At 33.4% G+C, this 25,070-nt stretch overlaps 1 protein-coding gene across 5 annotated transcripts in view; it reads right to left on the bottom strand.

Moving 5' to 3' along the window:
- LOC142345804 (axonemal dynein light chain domain-containing protein 1-like) overlaps nt 1-25,070 on the bottom strand; it is a 211,410-nt gene that overhangs the window by 129,922 nt on the left and 56,418 nt on the right. The window lies entirely within an intron of this gene.

Below are 25,070 nucleotides of genomic sequence, written 5' to 3'. Positions count from 1 at the left end.
AAACAAATGACAATTTTCTAATGCTTAAAATCCGCTTCTTTGTCTGTTGAAAGAATTGAACAAATTTAACACCAGCAGCTGAACATGCAGTTTTAAAAATTAGCAATTCTTCGTGCATATAAATTTCTTAGGGAACCTATTTTATATCAGAAACACTAAACAAAACTCGGAGCACTTAAGAATTCAAAAGTATTTGAGGTTAAAGATTTTTAATCCTTATATCAGATGGCAGTGGAACATTAAGAACACGACCCACTTTGTCATACATAATTTGCAAAAAAAACTTCAGTTTCATGACAATATTGCGCTGTCAGCTTTGCGACAATTACAAAAGTAAAATTAGTTGATTCGCTATCAACACCAATTTTGTTTAAAAAACAATTTCAATGCCATGTTAATTCTGCCCTGGTTGTCTAACTAAAATCAAATATGATTTCCTAGTCCTCGAACAAAAATCATTCCACAAATTTCAGTGCATTAAAATTTTGCAGATTTATTTATTCGATGAAAGTTGCAAAATTTGCTCATCTTTCAATCTCAAATATGGAATGCAAGACATGATCAAAATGGCCATATGATGTAGTCTGAAGGTATTTCAATCAACATTAAAACATTACATTACTTCAACTATACAGACAACTCTGTGCATCTTCAAGTACACAAACGCAATATTATTCCTGTTTAATGTAGTTAAAACGATGTTTTTGATTTTTTCGTGATATTTTTGTATATATTTTAAAAAATTTACCACTGACGTGTGTTTTTAGTGCAATCTGTCTTGACATTTTCTAATCATAGAGAAATGTGTCATATTGGCAACCCATTTTTCCAATCATTATATAGTATGTTTGGCGTCCCACAGTATGGTATTTTTCCTCCAATTATGTTGACGCGAGGAACATAACCTATTCCTCAAAGCAAAAAAGAAAAAATTTAAGAGAAAAAAATTACCAATTCCTGGTGGACATACTAGTATCCTAAATGATTCCCCAGAACTCATAGAAGTATCGCACTAGGAATTGCGTTATGAATTTTTTGACACAAAATGAATTGTAAGGACAATTTTAGGGGGAAAGTGAAAAAATGTATAACGTTTCCTAAGTTTGTTTTCCTGAAATAAGGGCCGTACAAAACTACATAGTTTTTTGTTTACTTGATCAAATGGGCAATGTTCAAGTCATATTCGTGCTTCGCGCTCTCTTACTTGATTCTCAAACTAAAAACAGTAAACTATATTGCTCAGATTACTGTGTATAGCGCGCTTACGTACAGAACTAAATCCAGCTCAGAAGAATTTCATAGAAAAAGAAGATTATACTTAACTAATTTATTGTATTAAAAAAGAAAGAGATTGTTAATTCTTCCCTGCAAGGGTAGAGTGTTGAACGATCTCACCTCTTGTTTACTTTTCGCAATATGGCTATTGGTTTACAAAATCAAACATTGTTTTTATTTAGATTGTTAATGCAACTGTCTCCTTCCAAAAATGACGGTCAAAATTGATGGTAATTTTTCTGGACAGAAGTAACCAAAAACAGGTATCAAAATGGAGACTAGAAACATTGAATTCCTGGAGTCACTGTCCGACAATGGATATTTAAAATGTTCAAAAATTGGTGCAATATGGTCATACCGGCCAAAACTGCAATTACCGACGTGCTTCGATAACACCAAGTTACCCTAAAGATCCTAAACTAATATTGATACTACTGTCGATACCGTTATCTCTTTTGATTAGGAAAAAAGAGACCACGTCTCCGCGATTATAAAAAGAGCTTTCAAGCTCACCTACCAACACTTTTTTGTTCACTGATAACTTCAGGATAAAATTTTATTCCCGTGTTGCAACTTTTAACTTTTTGTTTCTTTTAGATAATTTCTTTTTTTTTGTGGTCGGTTCTTAAACGAGAAATTTACAAGTCAAAATCTATTAGGAACTTGGCATAAATTTTGTAGTGGAGGCAAGTTCAATCTCACCATGTTACATCTTATAATTTCTATCTATATTAAGAAGTAACTTAGACTGACTCAAATTGTGCAGTTTTAATATTATTAAACTCTCTCAGTATAATAATGCTATCCTTCGCTCGGTTCATATTTGATGTTGTTTAACATCAAATTTTCAATTATGTCACTGACAAAACTTCTTTTTATCTAAAAGAACCATAATCAGAAAAAGAGCTCTAAGTGATTTTTTCCAAAATGAATTGATAAAGATTTGATACGTCATTTGGATACAAGAGAATGATAAGTTCAATTTTTGCGTCTGATTGAACATATTAAATCAACTTAAAAAGTTTATATAAAATCACCTAAAAAGAGGAAGGCTGAATAAAACAACGATATCTATAACATAAGTCCTCTTTCTAAACTTAAACATGTTTCTTTCTATGCCACTCATTGATTGAGAAGAAGAAAAATTGCCGAAAATAATCAAGTTTTTTGGTGGACTTTTCATAAGATATTTATGATCCCTCCACAGAATTTGCTAGGCTATTAAACATGTCAGTAATCAAAAATTAGCACAAAAGTTAGCAAAAGGTCACACAAAGAATTGAAAACCCTTAAATACTATTTATTAAAGTCAAATTGGAGAAATTTATTTTTTATTTTATATGATATTTTAAAAAAATGATTAAAACGGCAAAGGCAGCTACAATTTAACTAGCCGCTGCACTGCCAGTACCTAAGCTTCAGGAAAATCAGAGTTTACTATGACAGTTGTTACGGCCAAATCTCATTTGGTGGAGGCATAGGCCAAACACATTTCATTTAGCTATAGTGATGAGTGGATTCAAAATTTTCGAGATACTTGCGAGATGATTCAAATTTTTTATAATTTTTGCAAAAAATTCTGGTGAGACCTGAAAATTTAAAATTTAAAAGTCTTTCTAGAGCTCTAGAAATTGATTTAAAGACAATATACAATTTATGACAAAGTTTTTGGTCTTCAGAGACAACAAAATCAGGAACATTATCCAGATGCCACTCAGCGTCATACAATATGAATCAAAAGTACAAAGGTCTAAGATTGAATTTTATTCAGTAAGTTTCAGTTTTGCTTCAGCATTCGTAATTGATTTTACGCTATTTAAAGATAAAGTCTGAAAATAAGACAAGCGCGAAAAGTGATAGAAAACAGAACAGTTTTTAGTGACCAAAGCGGAACAACATAGACTGAACATGGCGGAAGGTCAACGAATGAGACGAGATTTGCATGAAGATTTGAGGATGCAAGCTGCAATTAGGAGTGCTCCTTAGACCAATGAACAAACTGCTGGCAGAATTGTTTCATAAGAATGCGCCTCTGATTACATTAAAAAGTTTGTTGAACTCTACATCTTTGACAGTGCTCCATACAAGATACATATAAAAAATATACTTTCTTATATAAGATACACTATGGTACCAAAAAGCTACGTACACCTGAAGATTTTTTAAAAAGCAATACAAACATCAATTAATTTAACATTTTGAGTTCAAATTCGTTCTCTAATAACGTTTCATTACACTTTTAGCTTTTTAAAAGTATAGTAGACGGTTTGTATAATTTTCATACAGGTTTCTCACAACGTCTGCGTCAATTTCATTCCAAATTTCATACAATTTTCTTCTAAATTTTCCCAAAAAACTGCATCAAAATTGCACATAAATTTCAAAAGGTTTCAGATCTGGACTGTATGCTGGCCATTCCAGTACCTTCAACTCGTTTTCTTTGGAAAAAATAGCCGATAATTTACGATTTATGCACATGAGCATTATCTTGTTGAAAAATAATGTGCAGGAAATGCATTTTTTCTGAGTAATTTGTCAAAATGTTCAACTAACCGACAAAACAGTTAAAGTAATTTAAGGTAAATTTTACCTTAACTCAAGTTAAGGTAAAGTTAAGGTAAACTTTACTCTAACTTTGCCTTAACAACGGTTTACCTTAACTCCGTTAAGTACAATTAGCTTAACTTTTCACATTTTTCAGTGTGTGTGTGCGTGTTCGTTATTCATGAGAGAATTTTTGTGAGTGAAAGAGGGTGCGTGAGTATGCATGACCCTGTGTGCGACATTTGTGGATCTGCGCTTGTTTATATTTCTCAACTGTTGATTTTCTCCATGTATAAGAGCAAATTCGTTTGGTGTTCGTTGGAGAGAGAATGTATATTTGCGCTATATCGGTTTATAGAGTCTTTTAAAAAATTTTTCCAAGCAACTGATTGATAACTAGCTTTATCGATTGCAAAAGTGACAAGAAGTAAACGTTAAATACAAAATTAGTCAGGACACATCGTGTTTTTTGTTGTCTATGTATATTTTCAGTACATGCACAATTTTAGCTCATAATAGCTGCATAGAATAGGTAACTCAATTGGACAGTATCGGACAACCTTCCAAACAATCATATTCAAGTCTAATCCAATTCGGACACAAAACGAGCATAGTTGCTCTTCAAGTCTGTGTCCGCATATGCAATAAATTATAACAAATCCTGCATATGATTTGATCACACTTGGGAAGCATTTGAAAAAATATACAAATTAGGATTTGGTAATAAATAAACGTTTCAGCAACATGGGAATTACAAACAATGTATTTTTTGCAATTTTAACTTCTATCAGTGAATTATTTAGAATTGATAGATCGCTTCTCAGTGCCAAACAAATGATGACATCAAGTTGGCGTGCCATGTTGAATTGGAGAGTACAGTAGAATGAAGATTAAAGAGAAATGAGTTGATTGCCCGTGATCAAAAATTTGTGCCAGACAGTATTCTAAAAGTTCACTAGTATATTTTGGAGGTGACACTTTGAAAATATCAATTGAATTTTAGCCACCCCTGTTGAGAATTTCGTTGGATTCAAACATAAGAATAGTCGGTTTTTGTCGGTTTTACTTTGCCAAAACAAATCAAAGCCCTTACGTTTTCTTTTGTCGCTTTGATCGGTTTTTGTAGGTTTTTAAACGTAAGAATCGTCAGTTTTTGCCGTTCTAAAAATCTTACGAAAATAACAGTCACTGTCAGGATTCGAACTTTCGACCCCTGAATTACTATCCACCAGTCACTTAGTTCTACTCTGCTTATTTTGTATTTAAAACAAATTGAGACTGACAATACCGACAAAAAACGACGATAATCGACACTTCTTACATCAAATACCGACAAAAACTACGCTAATCGACCACTCTTACAAAAAACACCAACAATATCGACAAAAACAACAATATTTAAACATTTTCTACAAAAAAAACGTTGGAACCGACAAAATTTTGCAAAAAAACGACGCTTCTTGCGTTGATTTCGTCCCATTTTCTCAACTCGGGCAGTCCTGTTTCCTGGAAAGTATTCAATTTTCAAAATAATTATGCAACAAATTGTGCAAATTCTCTGACTTTCGAAAGACTTGAAAGAAATCTTTGGCATGTTTGGTTTCAAGCGTAGGAAAGCATTGGTACGTTCGGTTTGTACGGCATTGTCGGTTTCGAACGTAAGAAAGATTCGTGATTGTCGATTTTGGACGCAGGAGAGATTCGGTGTGTTCGGTTTTAGAAGAATCGGTGTGTTCAATATTTAAACGCAAGAGATTGTCGGTATGTTTGGTATTTAAAACAAAGAGATCGTCGGTATGTTCAGTATTTAAACGTAAGAGATCGTCGTTATTTTCATATTTAGAAGTAATTTTTTTTGCAAAGGAAAATTTTATTTTTCTGCTTTTAATGTATTCATACGTAGTGATAGCGTTCCTTTTGCGGGAATTTTATATGTACTTTTTAAAGAAAAAATCGTTTTTACCTCGCTCTCAAAATTAATTGACCGAATATAAATTTCTTGGTTATCTTTCAATTCAAAAATTTAACATACTTGTTGAACATTGCGATAATCCTGTTGACTAATTCACATTCACCGAGTTTTGACATAATTTTTTGTAGTTTACAAGCAAATTTTTTTTCACGGTTGGTTATGTTTGAAACCGAATATGCCGACTGTTTTTTGTTCGGCCTGCCGGACTAATCAGCGGTCAAAACCCAGAGGATGAAAGTTCATGGTATTTCTGTCAACAATGCCGAATCTCTCTTACTTTCTCTTCATTCACTGCATGCACTGCCGTATTAAGTCTAGGTTGCGCGACTTCGGTTAAGCCACAAAATTGGCATTAATTGAGAGCGGCGTAACGGTTTGAGATCTAAGTCAGCATTTTCAAGTCACAATAGCAGATAAAGATAACGTTGCCTCAAGGAAACATTTTGCGGCTTTAAAATTGACGGCAAATTTAAAAACTAGCGCTTTAGCTGGGAAAAACTTATGTTCTATAATCTGTTACTGCATAAAGCTTCCTTAGTTTATGCGCCTTTTACGACCTTTTCCGTACCTTTTAGTACCTTTTAGCCGAAGAAAAAAACTCGTAGCAATGTTACAACTCTGTTGAAAACATGAAATGTGGTTTGGAATTGTTCTCTGAACTATCAGAAGAAAGAGTAGAAAAGTGGAAACATAATTATTAATTGAGAAATCACGCTGTGTTTTCAGTGCCATCTTCAAGTGTCTACTCTGCAGCCCAAAACTAACACCAAGTAAAAATCATTGCTGAATCAAAATCAAAATGAACTTGAAAACGTTATCAGTGCTAATTCACAGTCTGATTCAATCATATGTTGCAGTGAATTTCTCTGATCCAGACACCGAATCGGGCTTTGAATCAGAACTTGATTCAGACTCTGATTTTTTCTATAACGACTCTTATTCAGACTCTGAATCTGGCTGATTTTTTTTCCTGATCCATGCTTTGATTCAGACTCTGAACTAAGGAATAGCCCGATTACAAACATTGTCAGCAAAAAAACATACAGCGTATAAATCGACAGATTAATTGGGGCATAAAAGTGTGTTGTTATATGCGTCGTAAATTCAATCATTGTTGTGATATTCTTCTCGAATCGCATGTCATACCAGCTGAATTAATTATTTCAAAGTTTAGTATATAGAAACTCCACACAGACTTGAATCACAGGATAGTATCGGAAACATTTAAAAAATGTGCTAACCGCCTACAGTTAGAACAGAAGAAACGGACAAAACAGCTGATAATAAGAACGCAAAAGTATACTAAGCAGAGTAAAAGATCATTGATTTCGAAGAGCATACAAAAATGGAATAATTTACCCGTTAACGTAAGAGCGACGGAGAACAAAACTATTTTCAAAAAAGCTTTAACAGAGTTTTTGCAACGTCAGTATGTAAAATTTTCCAATAGATAGACAGTTAGGATCATTCGTGTCTTATTTTTATATATAGTGGAACGAACAGCTTAATGGGTAACATCAATTAATAACCAGAAGATTAATGTATAATTTTGATTATTTCAATAAACTTTCCTGATTATTCTGAAGACATGTAAACTTTAACTTTCGATAATATTATCAATTTAAAAATTCATAACGAAAAAAAAATTCATAACTATGCTTGTGAGCCGAGCAGGCTTAATTTATTGCTTTTACGCTCAGGTACTAAAAAACACAAATCTGAATTTTTCTCTAATTCAAAGAAAATCAGAGAATACTGTGTTTTTTTAAATTTTGCTCTGATTCAGAGACGTTTCAAAATCGATACAAAAACTATTCTGACGTCGTTCCGAATCAGTACTGAAAATCAAGATTTCTCTGAAATTTATCTCAATCAGTACTGATTGTCTCGTGCTGGCTAGTCTTGTGGCTAGTTACAAGTTTAGAAACATAGTTGGGACGCACTCGGAGCAACATCTGCCCTGATTGATACTGCAACCAAATGGCCGAATTTTTCAACAATATATACTATCTAAAGAGTTCTAAAAGTAAAGACGGAATTTTTTAACAGATTAATATCATTCTGAACCGTTATGAAAAAAGGACCTCAATTTTTAATTTAAAGAGAAAAAGAAATGTTATAACCAATTTTTTAGAGCTTTTACAAAGTTAATACTGACGCCGATGATAGCTATGATCATCAGATACATGGCAGATTTGTACTGATATTCACATCTATATTTGAAGATGTTACTATTCACTGTATTTATTTTTGGCTTGCGAAAAATAGTCCTGTTCTAATTAATTAGACTTTTTGAAAGATGAGCCTACTCCAACAGATTATACTCCTCAATTGTTGTGTTTCGTTTAAAATGTGATTTGTTCAAAAATAATCTATTTCAAGAAATACAAAAAACAAGGTCCTCGAAAAATACGAACTTGATTTTTTTTCTCTGATTCAAAAACAAAGCAGAATATTGACATTGAATTTTGCTCTGATTCAGAGGCGTTTCAGAATCGATACAGAAGGTTTTGTGATATCGTTCTGAACCAGCACTGAAAATCAATATTTCTCTGAAATTATTCTCAATCAGAACTGATGGTCTCTGAGGTTAGGTACGGGTTGAAAATTTGGCAGCTTGTAATGTTAGAAATTTTTGATCGATTTTCAAATTATTTTTTGGGAATTTTATGTGGCTTGTAACAATTTAGCAACATTTTGAAACAACACTCGGAGCAACATCAGCCCTTATTTATACTGCAACCAAATGGTCAAGTTTGTTCAGCAATGATTACTATCTATAGCTTTCTAAAACTAAAAACTGAATTTTTGCTTCCAGATTAAAATCTTTCTCTACCGTTAAAAAAATTTCTCAATTTTTGGCTTTAAAGAGACAAGAAATTTTATAACCAAATTCTTAGAGGTTTCTAAATGTTAATACCGACGCCGGGGATATCTCTGATGATCAGATACATGTCACGTTTGTACTGATATTACATCTACATTTGAAGATGTAACTATTCACTAAATTTATGTTCAGCTTGCGAAAAATGGTCCCCTTGAAATTGATAAGATTTTTTGAAAGTTGAACCTACTCCAACAAATTATACTCCTCAATTTTTGTGTTCCGTTTTAAATGTGATTACAGATAATTTGCTTTAAAATGTCTAGCTGCCATAAACAAATGCAATTTGGGCCGAAAACGAATGAGTGACTTAAAAAAATGAGATTTTTGCAATTTCTTATATAGCGATATATCGCCTTCCAACTTTACCTCCAAAAATTTCCAAGCTCATTCATTTCAATCATTCCAATTACAAAATTTTACTTTATAGCCATTCGACTTAAAGGGAAGGCTTTTGAAAGTTCACCATTCGACTGAAAATATTCTTACCAATTAAGCATTGACTCAAATCATTTTTTCTCACATATTTTAGAAAATAAAGTTTTGCAAGATAAGCATTCTGCCTCTACTGTAGCAGAAAACAACAGAAAGTCGCAATATAGGAAAGTAAACAAATATTTGCAACGAAAAAAATAGAACTTGCAAATGTTTGAATTGAAACAATAAAACAAAACGATGGTAAAAAAAATTGAACCGTAAAAAATGTTTTGAAGAAAAAAGATGACAAATTAAGATAACATTTCAACTAAAATAAAAAAAACAAACTTTCTGGAAAATTCTTAAAAATGCAATCGTGATGAAGCGCATTAAGATCTAGTATTTATTAACTGAATTGCAAAAGGATAATTAGAGTTTAAAAAAATTGAAAAGAAACTGTTTGGTAAATTTTTGTCGTACTGTAGAATATTATGCAACCTGAACAAATAACTCCCACTCTTTTTTACAGTAAACGACAGCACATTAATTTAAATCAATCAATAATAGTTAAGCTCAGCCGAAATCAAGAAATCAGAAACGAAATCGCAAGAAACTTACTTGCAAGTTCTTAGAAATTAATCATCTGCAAGAAATTTAAAAAATCTGACAAAGTGACCATCTTTTGAAATAAAACTTGGAAGTTTCTACAAATTATTCATTCAGTATCGACCCGAGAAGACAAAATACCTCAGCTACAGCTTGAATGGCCCCCTCATAATCACAGTTGTAGTCCACTTTCAAGTGGAGCAATTTTTGACACAGTATCTAAATAAACGTCTCCATCTAAGTTAATATTGTGTGAGCATTGGTAACTCGGATAATTTAGAAGGGAGAGACTAGAGTTGGTTAGTTGATGGAAAATATATAAAACTTAGAATGACATTGCTAATCAGTGCTTATCTTTTGCTCCAACTTGCATTATAAAAAGCACCCCAGTAAAGGCGCTTTTATTTGATTGACAGCTCAGACACTCAGCAGGTCTTCAAACTTTTTGGAGACAAAAACTTCAGTTGAATTTTCATCTCCCTACGAGCAAAGTTGCAAACTGTTTTTTCAACAAACAAATATTCAAAACCGCTAGGGGAAAATGATATTTGCCATTATGATTGCCTCCTTTTTGATGCTGGTACCTCTGTTATCTTCAGGTAAACATGTAATTCTTACTAGATCAACAAAGAAACATAAAATATAAAAGGAATCAATGTGGAAAAATTATACTTTTCAGTTGGAATTTTTCAGAATTTTATAAAGCAAATTCCATTGCGAATGGTTATCTTGTGTAATCCTGCATATTATACAATTTTGCAGGACAATACATAATTTCCGGGTCGAGGTTTGGCTGTGAATTTTCGTAAGAAATGCGGAGACATGCGGTGAAAAGAAAAATTCACCGCGTATTTCTTACATCTTTTTACGATGAATGCGGTGAATCGCGGTGAATTATTTATTTTCACCGCGTTATCAGTGTTCTTACAAACAAAAACAGTCCCTGCTCGGGTAGGAGCCTCTGACCTCCTCCATGCCTTCAACTGCTTATTCCACTGTGCCAACTGTCACTTACTTCTTTGATATTCCATGTGATTTTAAATCAGATTGAGTAAACGTTGGTAAGCAAATGCGGTGAATTTTCGTAAGAAATGCGGTGAATTTCGCAGTGAATTTTTGTAAGAAATGCGTTGAAATGTGGTGAATTATTTTTTTCAAGGCATTCACCGCTTTCACCGCATTTCTTACATTAATTTGCCACAAAACTCGATGCGGTGAATTTTTGTAAGAATTGCGATGAATTTTGCAGTGAATTTTTGTAAGAAATGCGGTGAAATGCGTTGAAAATTTTATTTTCACCGCATTCACCGCAATCAACGAATTTCTTACAAAATTCGCAGCATTCATCGCTTTTCTTACAAAAAAATTACTCAAAAACATCGACTAGCTTTTTGAAAGATTTTCTTCCGATATCTTCCAGGTTCGAGCACGGACAGCAATACATCGTGCAAATATGCAAATTACAGACAAGTTTGAGCTTGATTGGCACATGGCCGGACGAAGACTGCTGCCGACTGCTTTAAAAAATAATTGTGAACTATAGGACGTCATGGCTTCAGTTTCCTCACAAAAAAAAACATTTATCAAAGCAAAAGTAACATTCAAAAAGGGTAATTTTCCAAAGACATATATTTATATTTAGCTACAGAAGTGGTTGATGTTTTGACGCAGGTCAAGTTTAAGTAAACTACATATTAAAGACTGTACTGGTATTGTTATGCGAGGACAACCAACTTAATCTGGTAGATTCTGTTTGAGAATTAAAATTATCGAGTCAGTCAAATTATGACGATGATGTACACAAAAATGGTCAGTTAATTGGAGCAAATTTTGATTGGATCATTTTACATACTCTAAAGATTCTATCATTGAATAAAACTTTGTTTTAAAGACCTTAAAAGACAGCTTTCATGTTTGTATCTGAGACTTGTGAAAAATATTATCTGTCAGAACTGAAATATTGCTCTAATTTGCCGATAGAAGTACGTTTTCTGCAGAAAAGCTTTTCAGGTATTGATCTGAATCAACACCAAAATCATCTTCTTAGGTACTACTAAATGCAACTATTACCGGCAGCGTGCAACACAATAAAAAATGGCAAGATAAATTTGAGTCTTAGTAAGGAATTCGTAATCGGTATTCCAAGAAGACGGAACGCTTGGCCACACAAAGCTGATAAGAATCGAAAAAAAAATATTTTGCAATAATTCGTAGTCCTAGATAAGATTGGAAAAGAAAAAAATAACAAATAAATAAGTAGAATTTTACGGAACAATGGTATGTCGAGCTCCGTTTTAGGTTGATATTAAAATGGCTATTGCCAAGTATTGCCTCATTTATGGATTTTGGAATTAAAGAATTTTTTTTGAAAAAATTTTGAATGAAGAAGTAAAAAGAGCGGACAACTTTACATTGGAACGCCGTTAATGTCGTTCCTTTTTTGGTGATCAAAAAATTTTTCGATGGTTGATGCTCAACATTTAAAGGATTCCCTGAAATGAATTTAACGTTATAAAAAAAAACCCAAATCAAATTTCAGGTGATGCAGTGACGCCCACTGCACGAAGCCAATCCCAGGAAACAAATGTGGCCCATAATGGAATAAAAGCTGCAGAAAGTCTTCAAAAGCGTGAACACATCGTTGAGAAATTTGAGAAAAGGCGGGAAAACTCAACAAAAAAAGGAAAGATAAGATTTCTTTTCTAATCTCATAATGACAGTGATGAGAAATTGATTCTGAATTATAGTTGTAACCAGAATATAAATTGAGCAGAGGTACAAATAAATTATTTTAATTTTGGACTTTTCGATCTTTGTTTTGATAGAATCATGTTTCTTTTTATCGAAGGTAAAATAATTGTAAAAAAATAACAGTTCAGTTTATGGAAATGACCTGTCCTAAAGATTTCCCAAGCCTTCCTACCATTTTGACCCAAGACTTGCAGAGACTTAAGTCTCTTGAATAAAATTGACAATTCTACCCGCAACCGACTTCCCGTTTTTGTCTGTACATCTTCAGTAAAATACAAGTGTTCAAATGACAAATCACTACGGATCACTTTTTCCTTCAACCCTTAAGAATTGTGAAGACTTTTGTCAAGCCCTGCTCAAGAGATGTTTAGTCTAAGTCGAGGCCAAGACCTGACATTTCTTGAGTTAAGTCTTGGTCGACACTTAAAATTTTTAATTTATAGCTCTGTTAAAGAGTAAAGTAGAGTTTGGAGAGGACATCTTTTATAATTAATGTATTTTAAACGTAGTTCAAATTAGTCAAAATTTAAAAAGAATTTGTTAAACTTAGTAAGGTAATTCTGAAAATCGAAATGAGCATCTACCAATATAAGATGTCTCTTATTTTCATTTGAGAACCATTTTGTTTCAAAGATCTAAAACGCATTGGCAACAACGTTTATGTTTGCGCCATATCCGAAATGGGTCACCACTTCTTAGTAGTCATAAAAGGATCATGTATGATATCATACAAATCATAACGTATTTCCTAGTGCGATCCTTGTATGACTACTAAGAAATCATATATGAACCTTGTATGACTACAAAGAAATCATACATGATCTTAACATCATACATGAATCATACATCTATTTTTTATAATTTTTTAACAATTTATGTCTTTTAAAAGTTTCATTCGGCAAGGACTCACTCATGAGATTCCCTGGCATCACTTTGTGATCCGCCAAAAGACCTCAACATACGATATCATTTGCAAAGTTGGGCACTCAATTTAAGAGTAAGTCCAAATGGATAAATAAAGTTCTGATATTCTCTGAAGCCAGCTAATACCTATAAATGCTCATTTATAAAAAATACCGGAAAAAAATTGCAGATAACTTCAAATTCATTTCCTGAATATGTTTAGGTTGGAAAGTTATTCTTTTAGTCCATACAAAGAATCAAACGTGGAATACCAATGCAATTTAATAATTCATTATGTCCTCTGACTACATCATACGGGAATTTGTGGAACCAATCAATGTTTTGTGTGTCATATATGACCTTGTATGATTTCCAATAAATTTTTTCAACATCAAAAGAAAATGAAAAATATACAGTTTTTAGGACTTGAATTTTTTTGTATAATCCCTGTATGATTTCTAGGAAATCATATATGATCCTTGTATGACTACTAAGAAATCATATATGACCTTGTATAAATACTAGGAATCACATATGACCTAGAATGATTACTAAGATTTGTGTGTGATGAGCAAATCGGGTACTCGCTTTTACATGTGCTTCTATTTCCCCTTGGAGATTTCTGAAGGCAAGTCAATTAAGATAGCTGTCTTTCATTATAGTCACAAAACAAAGAAAAACAAAACTATAATAATTTGATCAAAAACTATCAAGTCTTGGCCAATTCTTTATTGATACTTGTCAAGAGCTAAGCCTTGATTCAAGACATGCCAGCATTTAAAAATGACATGATCACAGCTCTGATACCGTATTGGACGAGGACTTACATTTTCAATGAACAGAAACTGATTAATTCCTTCAGTCCGGGTTTGTAATGACATGATATGGTCAGACTGGCGATACAGTCCTAAGCCACAATTCACTCTTCTGGGAATCTGGTTACGGTTTGTTGATCAGAAGCTCCCGTCTTAGAAATGCTTAAAATTATTCACAATGTTGAATACAACGGAGCCAATTCCAAAATGACGAAATTTTTATATTCTTTTGTTCAAATCTCATGGACGGTTATTGCGCTCAATTACATGAAACAACATGGTTTTTGTGGCTTTTTGATTTTGCAAGTCTCAAAATTTTTGTTATCTTGAACTTTTTTGCTGAAAGCATTAATTCAACCAGCATTTTACGTGTTGAAGAGACTGATGTGAATGAAAAAAAAAATGAAACAAAGATAACATTACATTCGCTTTTCACACTGCTTTAAGAGCATTATTTCGGATGCATTTTAACGTTCTGAAGTTAAAAGACCAGCAAGATTTGGAAATTTTTACTTTGCCGTATTAACGGACCAATGAGTTTTATTAAGATAATCAAATTTGCAGTGTTAACGCAATTACATAAAAATATTTTTAAAGCATCTTAAAGTATAAACCAAAATTACTGCTGCCTCGAATCGGTATAGAAACAAAAAAAGTTTATTCACAATTAACCAATTTTTTTGCTCATTACTACAAGCTAACCAGATTGGTTCGGATTTTATTCATAAGGGTTTTAGACAAAAATTAAAAAACAAAACAAAACAAAGAACAATAATTTTTTTTCGGTTTAAAAAGAAACTTTTGATAATGTGGATCAAGACAGCGTTACATCAAATTCTGGAACATGTGGCCATTTTTTGTAAAAAAAAAATAAATATTTCGATCATTTTTACTTAACATATACTTATATGCTATAAAAGTTACATCACGTAAAAATAGGCCACAACATATAAAAATAATAATTAAAGATATTATTACAACTACTTTCTTCATAGGGTAACAAAACATACAACAGAAAACTAATACAGATCATAATCAACTTCTTTGTACAGCCAGACTTAAAAAAACGTTCAGTTATTGATTTGTCTTTCCAAGTGTCTCACTTTCAGATGGCAACATCAGATTTAAGGTTGTCGTCAATTTTCTCCTCAAAAACAAAAATTGATTATTTTCTATTGTAAAAACGTTTCCACAAGTCTTGGCTGGGTTGTCCAAGACTCTTTTAATAAGACTGTCATTTAATTCTATCAGTCGATAATACAAAACTTAACATGTAACAAATTCGGTCAAACATTATTCATTGAAAATAGTTTTTTAGATGTAGCCAAAGTCAATGGCCCAGAATTAAATGATCATGCCGACAGACATGTAGAGTGAAACAAATCATGAAAAATTATCAACCAGGTTGAGAAAGTGCGGCATAATCGACTCAAGAAGCGTCGTTTTTTTTTCAGTTTTTGTCGATATCGTTGATTTTTTCTGTTCGCACTGTTGATTGTCGTCATTTTTGTCTGGTATTGTCGGTTTTACAGCTAAGACGTCTCGATTATTGTCGTTATTGTTGGTATCGTCAATTTCAATTTGATTTACGCACAAAAGACTTACAGGCAAACTAATTGCGAATTTGGTCAGTGGAGCTTAAGGTGGCTAGAAATCTTGAGTTTGTAGGTTCAAATCTTGAAAGGAACTATTTTTTTTGTAAGATATTTAGAACTGCTAAGACAGACGCTACTCTTTTTTAATTACTTACGAAAACCGATTTAAATGACAAAAATAACTTACGGCCTTTCGTCGGTTTTGGCCAAGTAAAACCATGGGAAACCGACAATTTCATATTTTTGAACCCGACAAAAATCTGAACACGGGCAATAAAATCTTTGCGTTCCATTTGAAGTAGTATTCTGATAAGAGAAATGATGTCAATAGTAATAAGAAAACGGTGCAGCAATAAGAAAACGGTTTTGGTTTCGAGAAATGTAAAGTATTTTAATATTTGATTATAAAACTTATTGCTCGAATTAGATTCTTTCTGGCAAATCATGCCGAATAAACAGGAAAAGTCTCAAAAATAGTTTCAATGTTTGCATTTGCAGTTAAAATGAGCAAACTAGAGCAGCACTTTTTTAAATTTTTTTTCCTAAATTTTAGTAAAACTGGAAAGAAATGCGATAAAGCTAAAATAGATAGAGAATGACAATATCCTTGTTAGCCAATAAATTGCTTGAATTAAAAGTTATTAATCAAAATTAAAATAATTCTGAAAAATTGTAGATGCCATACTGACTGTTAGAATTTGCTTGTCAGATTTTTTTTATGAACACAGAAAATATCCTGAAACTTTCTGTAGAAGTTTAATGTCAACTCAAAACCACAATTCAAAAGTTTTTTCAATGTAGAGTAATTCTAACAGCACATGAGTAGCTCGTTTTTACCAGTAAATTTATTGGCTAAAAATATGCAGATATATTTGAATACAACATTTTTGCACAACCTCAGAAGTTTTTTTCTTGCAACTAAGGAGGTAACGAATCTGATCTAATTCGAATCAAAAAAAGTTATCAATACCTTTTTCTTTAATTGTTTTATCATATACGAGAATAATTGTGACTAAATAACTGTCTTAGTAAAAAAATGAAAAATTAAATCTTATTTATACGAGAAATAAAATTTAAAAAACCTAATTAAAGCATCGATTTGGTTTGTACCACTTTTGCATTTCTCCTCAAAAGATTTTCGTAGGTTAAAATTTACTTTATAAAATGTAGGGCTTGTCTAAAATTCCAAACTATCAGAAAAAATGGAGGGTTGGAAAATACTCAGCTGAAATGCATGTACAAACAAAAAACCTCAAAAACAGAAAAAAAATCAGCAGCTTAAAACAAGTTTTAATAATGAAAAATTGACTGAGAAGGAAATCAGGTGGTTTGAAGCAGCTTATATTTATATTTAGAGTTGAAAATTAAAGCAATAAAAGAAAAATACAAAAATTTTGCAGGTTTTCATTCAAATCAAAGTTTGCCTTTTGCTGATTTTCATGTCACCATTCAAAAAAAATTGAGTAGGAATAATTTTCTCCATTAACTTAGCTTGTGGATAAAACGTAGTAGCCTTCAGGTCTGAACGAAACATTTTTTCTGTTTGGTCACTGTCCCGCAGAATTAATCTGCTTAAAAGGTGTCAACATTGAAAAAAGCATTACCTAATTAGTATCTTTGAAAATGAGTGTAAGTGAGCGGAGAACTCTGAAAGAGTTGATCTTGATATTACAAGATCATGAATGAGTCTTGTTTTATCTATCCAAATTTGACTGGATATTCGCAAAACTATGAAGTTCTTGCAAAATGCAAGCATAACTAAATCGGATTCTTGTCACACTTTAGTTTCAAAGTTTCATTATGATTTTTTAAATACACTTCAATAGATGACAGTATTGCTCAGCACTGAAAGTGCGCACTGCGCTTTCTCCAATATGTCACCACTTATAATTCTTTTTTTGCAAACAAAATCGTATCACCGTAAAAATTTGGCGCCTGCACCTCAGTATCCAATCGGCATTCTCAGTTCATATTGTTTTGCTACAAATCTTTCTCAGTGTGATACCTTAAAAAACTGCTCTTTTTATTTTTGATTGACAGAACATTCAGACTGTAGGCTTGTTTCTCTCATTGGAGGCTGGCTATTTTTCACTCTTAGAAGAAGTGCGTTTCGCTTTCCACGTGACTACAATAAAACATCAAAACGGGACTTTACAAACAAAGTTTTTCAAAATAAAATGAACAGCGCAATTGCGTTTGTTTTCACGCTAGTTTGTGTAACATCCGTATCCAGAGGTATGCCGGGTCGAGTTTTGGTGGTGAATTTCCGTAAGAAATGCGGTGAAATGCGGTGAAAATAAATTTCACCACGTATTTCTTACATCTTTTTGCGGTGAATGCGGTGAATCGCGGTGAATTATTTTTTTCACCGCGTTCTCGGTGGCGGTGAATTATTCTTTTTCACCGTTTAATGCGATGAATTATTTTTTTTCACCGCATCTAGCGGTGAAAAAAAAAATAATTCACCGCTTGAGAGAAAGCGGTGAATTATTTTTTTTCACCGCTAGATGTAACTTTGTCTACAGAAGTTAAATTTTTGTTTGCAGAGGACATTATTTGCGAGATGAAGTTCAACAAGATATCAAGAGGAGTCATATTCAGGCTTCTAAAAGAATCACATTGAACTTAGTTCGAGGTTACCTCAGAGCGAGAGATATCAATTTGGCTTAGAGTTTTTTGCATTCCAAAAACTCACACTAATTTCAAATTACGAAAATCAGCATTTGAAGGCATGTTAACTCAGAAAAACTGAGCTATAGTTTCTGTAAAAAAAAAATTATGCTGGTGCCGTTTGCAATTCTTAGGTTTGTAACAAATGGTTCTCAACCAGAAAAAATAGCTTCATAAGTACTCTCTCAGTTACCTCTCTGTTGATAATTTTAATTGAGACATCTGAGTCTGCTGCGTGAAGATATAATTCAATTGAAACTCATTGTAATATTTTATTCAAACTTTCTCAGGTTGAGGTGTCTTCCGGAAGTGACCTCTGATCAGACTGTGCCAGACGAAAGTAACCTCATCCCATACCAAAATGTCCACTGATTCGACTGAAGTGCGTTTGAAACACCGTGTGCGCTCGGAGTGCGCTAGAAGTTGTCTCTGATCAGACCTTGCCAGACGGATACGACCTCTGATCAGACCGAAATCAGACTGCTGCCGAGACGATTGTGCGACCATGGCCCAAGCCAATTGTTGCGCTCAAAATTATATTCTGATCAGACTATAGTACGCTCGGAAGTCATTCCTGATAAAACATTTGAGCGCTCAAAATCACCTCTGATCAGATTCGATTCCTTTTCAAAACGGTCGGATCAGTGAACAGTTTTCACTATGAACGAATCTCTTTAAATTTGCTATAACATAATCATTTCATAAAAATAATTGTTTGCAGTATTAATTTCATCTGAGGAAAAGCCAATCATAAAATTTTTGCTAACAGAAATGGACAAGTTGTTGAGAAAAACTTATTTAGAAAACCGTCAGTGCTTATTTTTGACTCAACGGATGAACTTAAACAACTTTCCAAAAAATGTCCTAGTCTTCAGTTAATCAAAGGGGACCGGCATTTGCTATCGGTTGGGCTTTTTTGGTTATGATCAGAGGAAGCAGACTCTAGATGTGTTTCTGATCAGAATGCTGCTTTTTTGTTGCCTCTTGGCAGAGCCCACATCTCTCAAATGCGCTCGAAATGGTCTCTGATCAGACACAATTGCGCTCTAAATCTCCTCTGATCAGACTAATGCGCGGTTTAATCTGCCTCTAATCAGACCAACACAGACGGAAATGACGTCTGATCAGATCATTACCACTCGGAAGTGACCTCTGATCACACCATCCGCAGACCGAAGTGACTTGTGATCATACTTAAGCGTGCTCGAACCCAATTCCAGACCCTGCAATTTTGCTCTGGAAACACACCGCGTGCGTTGGACTTTTGACTGATCAGATGTCACTTCCGGCAACTACTGTCATCTCAACATGGTTAGCAAAAAAACCTTTTGTTTCATTGAGATAACTGTTCCCTGTATTTGTAATTCTGTCTTATCGATTTCGGCTCTTTTGAGTTTTCATAGAAGTCAATTAACTTTTATTTTCAGAACTCGTTTTGAAAGTAAAAAATACTGATGATCAAAACACAAGGATTCTATTCCAGAAGACAATTAAAAACGACGTAAAAACAACTTGAAGCAATTTTAACATTTTTCCTATTAATGATATATTCTTTAGAAAAACTGTTCGACCAGTTTTTATGAATCTAATGAACCACCTAATTTGTAACAAAATGAACAAATTTTGGCAAAAGAGATTTCCCCTGACGTGGTTTAGATTTTGTATTGAAATAGAGGAGACAATTGATTCCTAAAGTATGTGAATTGTTTGAGTTGAAAAAAAGTTCAAAAGCGGCAATATACAAAAATTTCACAAGTGATTGAAATACATTTAAATTAATCGGGAACAAAATATAACCAAAAAAAACTGAGTCGATTATATTTTCAAATTGACTTATTCATAGAATGCTCAATTTTCTGTTCTGTTTCAGTGCTTTTGGTAAACTGTGAACACTTTTTTCTTTAAATTTTTTTATACCATGTTAAGGACCACGCTCTTCCCATTGATTTTCAGTTTGCGAAGCATTGCCAGCAATCCACCCTCCAGCTCCCCAGGAGACGGGGAGAGTGAAGCGTGACTGGTCTTTTGGTGCAGAGACCCGTCTCGGACAGCCAGGAGGACCAGCAGTCATGTATAGTAAAAGGCAATGCCCCTTCTGCGGCGGCACTCACGGATAAACGGTCATTTCGATGTGAAAGAGATCATGAACAACATCAACCAAAGAACTGCAGTGCAATTTAACATAGAGTTATTTATTTCGGTGAAGGGAAAATAATCATCTGTCAATAAAAACTGATTTCCATATAAGTCTTGTTCATATCGGTTAGGCCACGAGGTGTTCGCTATTTTTCAGGAAACATATAAGACTTTTCATGAAAATATACCCAAAATGTATGTTTTGATTGTTGTAAGACGGCTTTTTCGGTGATTTCAACCCCAACGAAGATTAAATATTTTTCTCCAGATAAAATGTGAGGCTGATCGCCAAATCCTTGAAAACAACATCTAATGTTGGAAAATTCATTTAAAATAATGGGACACAAATGCGAACGTTTTTTTTTCAGTTAGATTATTTACACCAAGCTGTCTTTCTCGCAATCATGTTCCCCTAAGCTATAATTTTCTCGGTTCGATAAGTATCTCGCAGAATCAATCTTTCTAAAAAAGATTCAAACAATTGAAAACGCTATCTTTGTTTGTGATTGCAACTGGCTGACAAACACAGAAACACTCTAGATGACTTGATCATCATATTGCAAGATCATGAATGAGTCTTGTTTTATCTTGCCAAATTACACAATATAAAGAAGATTTTTTGCAAAAGCTCTCAAGATTTTTCAGAAACCATTAAGTTTATGCAAAAATAAGAAAAAAAAAGCAAATTCAACTTCGAGTCACACGTTTTTTTTCAAAATGTCTTGCTGTTTTTCATACGCTTCCGTGAGGGACAATTTTGCCAAACATTAAATATCCACACTGTGCTAATCATGCATGTCACCAGTTCCCTTTTTTTTTGCACCAGAATATTGTATCTCGGTAACATTTTTTCCTGACGACGGGAAGCCGGCACGGATGAGATGCAAATCAGCATTGAATGGTTAATCTCTGTTCATGCTGTTTTCTTCATTTTTTTAGTGTGCCATCTTAAAGAGATGCTGTTTTTGATTTCTGATCGACAGAACAACTGAAAACTCAATTTTGAAGGTAAAAGTTTACATCGCAAAGTTTGCATTGTCAGTTTTATACAACAAAACGATTCTAATTCTGTACAGTTCGTAGAGAAGCTCTTAGGTTTACAACAAAGAATTTTTGGCCTGAGAAATGGGCATTATAAATAATCTCTCAGTAACAATTCCTGTAGATAATTTCAATTGAGACCTTTTAGGCTGCCGAGTGAAGATATACTTCAATTGAAACTCATTGTAATATTTTCTTGTTTTGTATTTTTTCGTGGATTTCAACTGCTTTGAATTATCTGTGAAGTTTAATAGCTATTGTTTTCCCGAAATCACTTTGAAAGCCAAATTGAAATACTGATTAAACTAAACATAAGGAACCAATTGCAAAAAACCGAACAAAACGACGTAAGAAATCGCCGATATGTTTGCTTTCCTCTTTATATTTGACTTTAAACATACAAAATTATCAGCTTGTTTTGTCTGGAAAGAAAAAAAGATACGGTATATTAGGTTTCTTAGATTCGATATGTTCAATATATAGATGTAAGAAATATTCGGTAGCTTCGGTTTTCGAACAGAAGAAATTGCAATTTTAGCTAGTTTGTTTATAATGTAGTCGAATGATGTGATAGCTTTATAATCTCAAGTTTCAAATATAGCATTAATGACTTCATACGCAAGATCACTTGCAAAATTTAGAGAGATATTGGCCATAAAAATAATTTCATCTTAACCCTAGAACACACACCTATATTCACCTAGAACACTAATTCCAGACAAAATTTGAAATACACGTGAATAATTCTACATCTTCAAATTGAAAACGTAAGCATAATCTCATGACGTTTTCTACAAGCCAGTGCCTATTAGGCGCACATATGATTAATTTTAAGAAGATCTACACAGCACGTTATAGTATTTAAAAAATCGTTGGAAAAGTAAAATCAATTTTTTGACAAAGAAAATGACTGTTTTTCATTTTGAATAAATTTTACTTTCACTGAGATGTTCTTGGCAGAAAACTGCTCAACCAAGTAATTTTAAATCAAAGGACATTCCTGTTCTGTTACAAAATGAAAAAAAAATGGTAAAACCAGATTTCGTTATTTTGTTCTCTTTTTATTTTAGAATAAGGAAGGCTAAGAAAAAATTACCCCAATTCAAAAAAATACTATTACCTATAAGAGAAAGAGTTTTGCTGCTTAAAAAACCAGAGTCAACAAAATTTTCAAATTGAACTATCCTTAAAATGCCTATTTTTTTTGTTCTGCATCAATGCTTCTGATTAACTGTGAAAACTATTTTTTGGTTGACATATTACAAAAAACTTTATTCCCATTGTTTTCCATTGCATTGCAAACAAGTCATCCTTTATCTTTGACGGAGACCCAAAGAGTGAAGCGTGACTGGATTTTTGGCGGTGAGACCCACCTCGAAAAACCGGGAGGACCAGTCATGTACATTAAAAGAAAATGCCACAGTTGCTTCCGTTAAACAGTTATTTGGAAGTAAAAGAGATCATAAACAACCTCAAAACATCAACCAAGAACAGTGCACATCAAAATTTGTGCTTATTTCGGTGACGGGAAAGGAATCATCTATCAAAAAAACTGATCACCAACTTTTTTTCAGCTCGGTTAAATGATCCTTAATTTTTAGGAAACATATCAGATTGTCAAAAAAGATATACCTGGTTGAGGTTCTAGACGGAAGTGAGTGATCTCCAATCAGACCACTCCAGATCAAACTAATCTCCGATCAGGTGATTTCGTATCGCAGTAAAGTCTGATCAGACTGATGTGCGCTCGAAACCTCGTGTGCACTGGAACTGCACTTGAAGCACTCTTATCAGACATTCCCAGACATACGTGACCACTGATCACGTCTCCATCAGACCATTAACCAGAATTGTGTGCAACCCTGATCAGACTCACATATGCTCGAAATAGTTTGATCAGTGAATGATTTTTAACTTTTAACGAATCTCTTTATTTTTACTATAATATATTCATTTCATAAAAATTGATGTTTGCGGTATTAAAGTCATCTACGGAAAAGCAAATCTAAAAGTATTGCTGATGAGAATAAAACCCAACTGTTGGGGTATATACAATTAGTGCACATTTCTGACACTATGGATGAATTTAGAGAGTTTTTCCATAAGAAACTTTGTGGCTATCCATTAATCAAATTTCCCGTTACGGTGTCCGGTATTTGCTATTAAAGCCATCAGACTCTAGATTGGTATCTGATCGCAGTGCTGCTTTTTTGTTGACTCTCGGTAGAGCAAACATCTCTCATTAAAAAATCACAAAGGAATCGAAAAAAAAATTGTGCTAGGTATGGTCTCTCATCTGACCAAGTTGCGCTTGAATTCTTTTCTGATCAGATTACTGTGTGCTGGAATCGGTCTCTGATCATACAAATCCAGAAAAAAATGACCTCTGATCAGACAAAAATGAGACCTTTGTCCAGCCGTGTGTGCGTTCAAATCAATTCCCAGACCCAGTGTTTTTGGTTTGCAAACAAACCGTGTGCGTTGAACTTGAATCTGGTCAAAGTTCACGTTCGTCTGGCGCCTCGAACTGGGATATTTTGATTGTTATAAATTTGCATTCTTCGTAATTTCATGACCAAAGCCACTAATAATTTTGTTTCCGATAAAATGTCTGGCTCGCCAAGTCGTTGAACATAACATCAAACGTTTAGAAATTGAATTAAAAGAACGGAAAAGTATTCAAGCGAAAAAGGTAATTTCTATTTTTGAAACAAAATAATGATCGAAGTTATGACCGGTCCGTAACCGGAAATGACTTGAGCTCAGAACCCGTCAAAACGTACTCGGGTCTCTACCCAAGACTCAGAAACACTTAAATTTTCTCTCAACAAGATAATATCCGAACTCTGTAGCTCTGTTTTTGTGCTCAGCAAAGATTTGCGTTTTTTGAATCAGATCAAGACTTAGACTGTCTAAGAGATGCATAAAACTGCTCATGAATGGCATAACACCCTATCCTACTCAAGATCAGAGGATATTTTTAATCAGAACACAACTTCAACACAGAAAATTGTCGATTATTTGTTCCAACAATATTGTAATGGGAACCATTTTGCAGGCCCTATTTCTTATTGTGCCTCTTTCTCTTATGAAGTGAAACTGGAGGGTTTCGTGTGTTCCCTACACCACCTATCTATTCTTTTTTTCTATTTTTTAAGAAAAATTAATTAGACTTCATTCAAAGTCTGTCATGGTTTATGCAGTAAAATTGTTTGTGAGTTTGAAAACATTTCAACGTATAGATTTTCGGAGGTGTATGCACTGTTAATTTCAATTTTAACAGAGTATGATAGTGGATTCTGCATTTTTTGAAGATTTTTATGAAATTTTGTCAATCTTTGTTTATTTCGCGTGCCCGTTAAGCCAATGAAACTTCTTTGAATCCTCTAGATAGTTTATACGGTAGATTTTGGAGGCAGAATAGTAGTTTCGAAGACATCAAGAACAAAAAATGAGATCAA

Source organism: Convolutriloba macropyga, chromosome 9, assembly GCF_964194025.1.
Source record: "Convolutriloba macropyga chromosome 9, txConMacr16.3, whole genome shotgun sequence".
NCBI classification, from domain to species: Eukaryota; Metazoa; Xenacoelomorpha; order Acoela; family Convolutidae; genus Convolutriloba; species Convolutriloba macropyga.
This window is presented reverse-complemented; position numbering and strand designations above follow the sequence as displayed.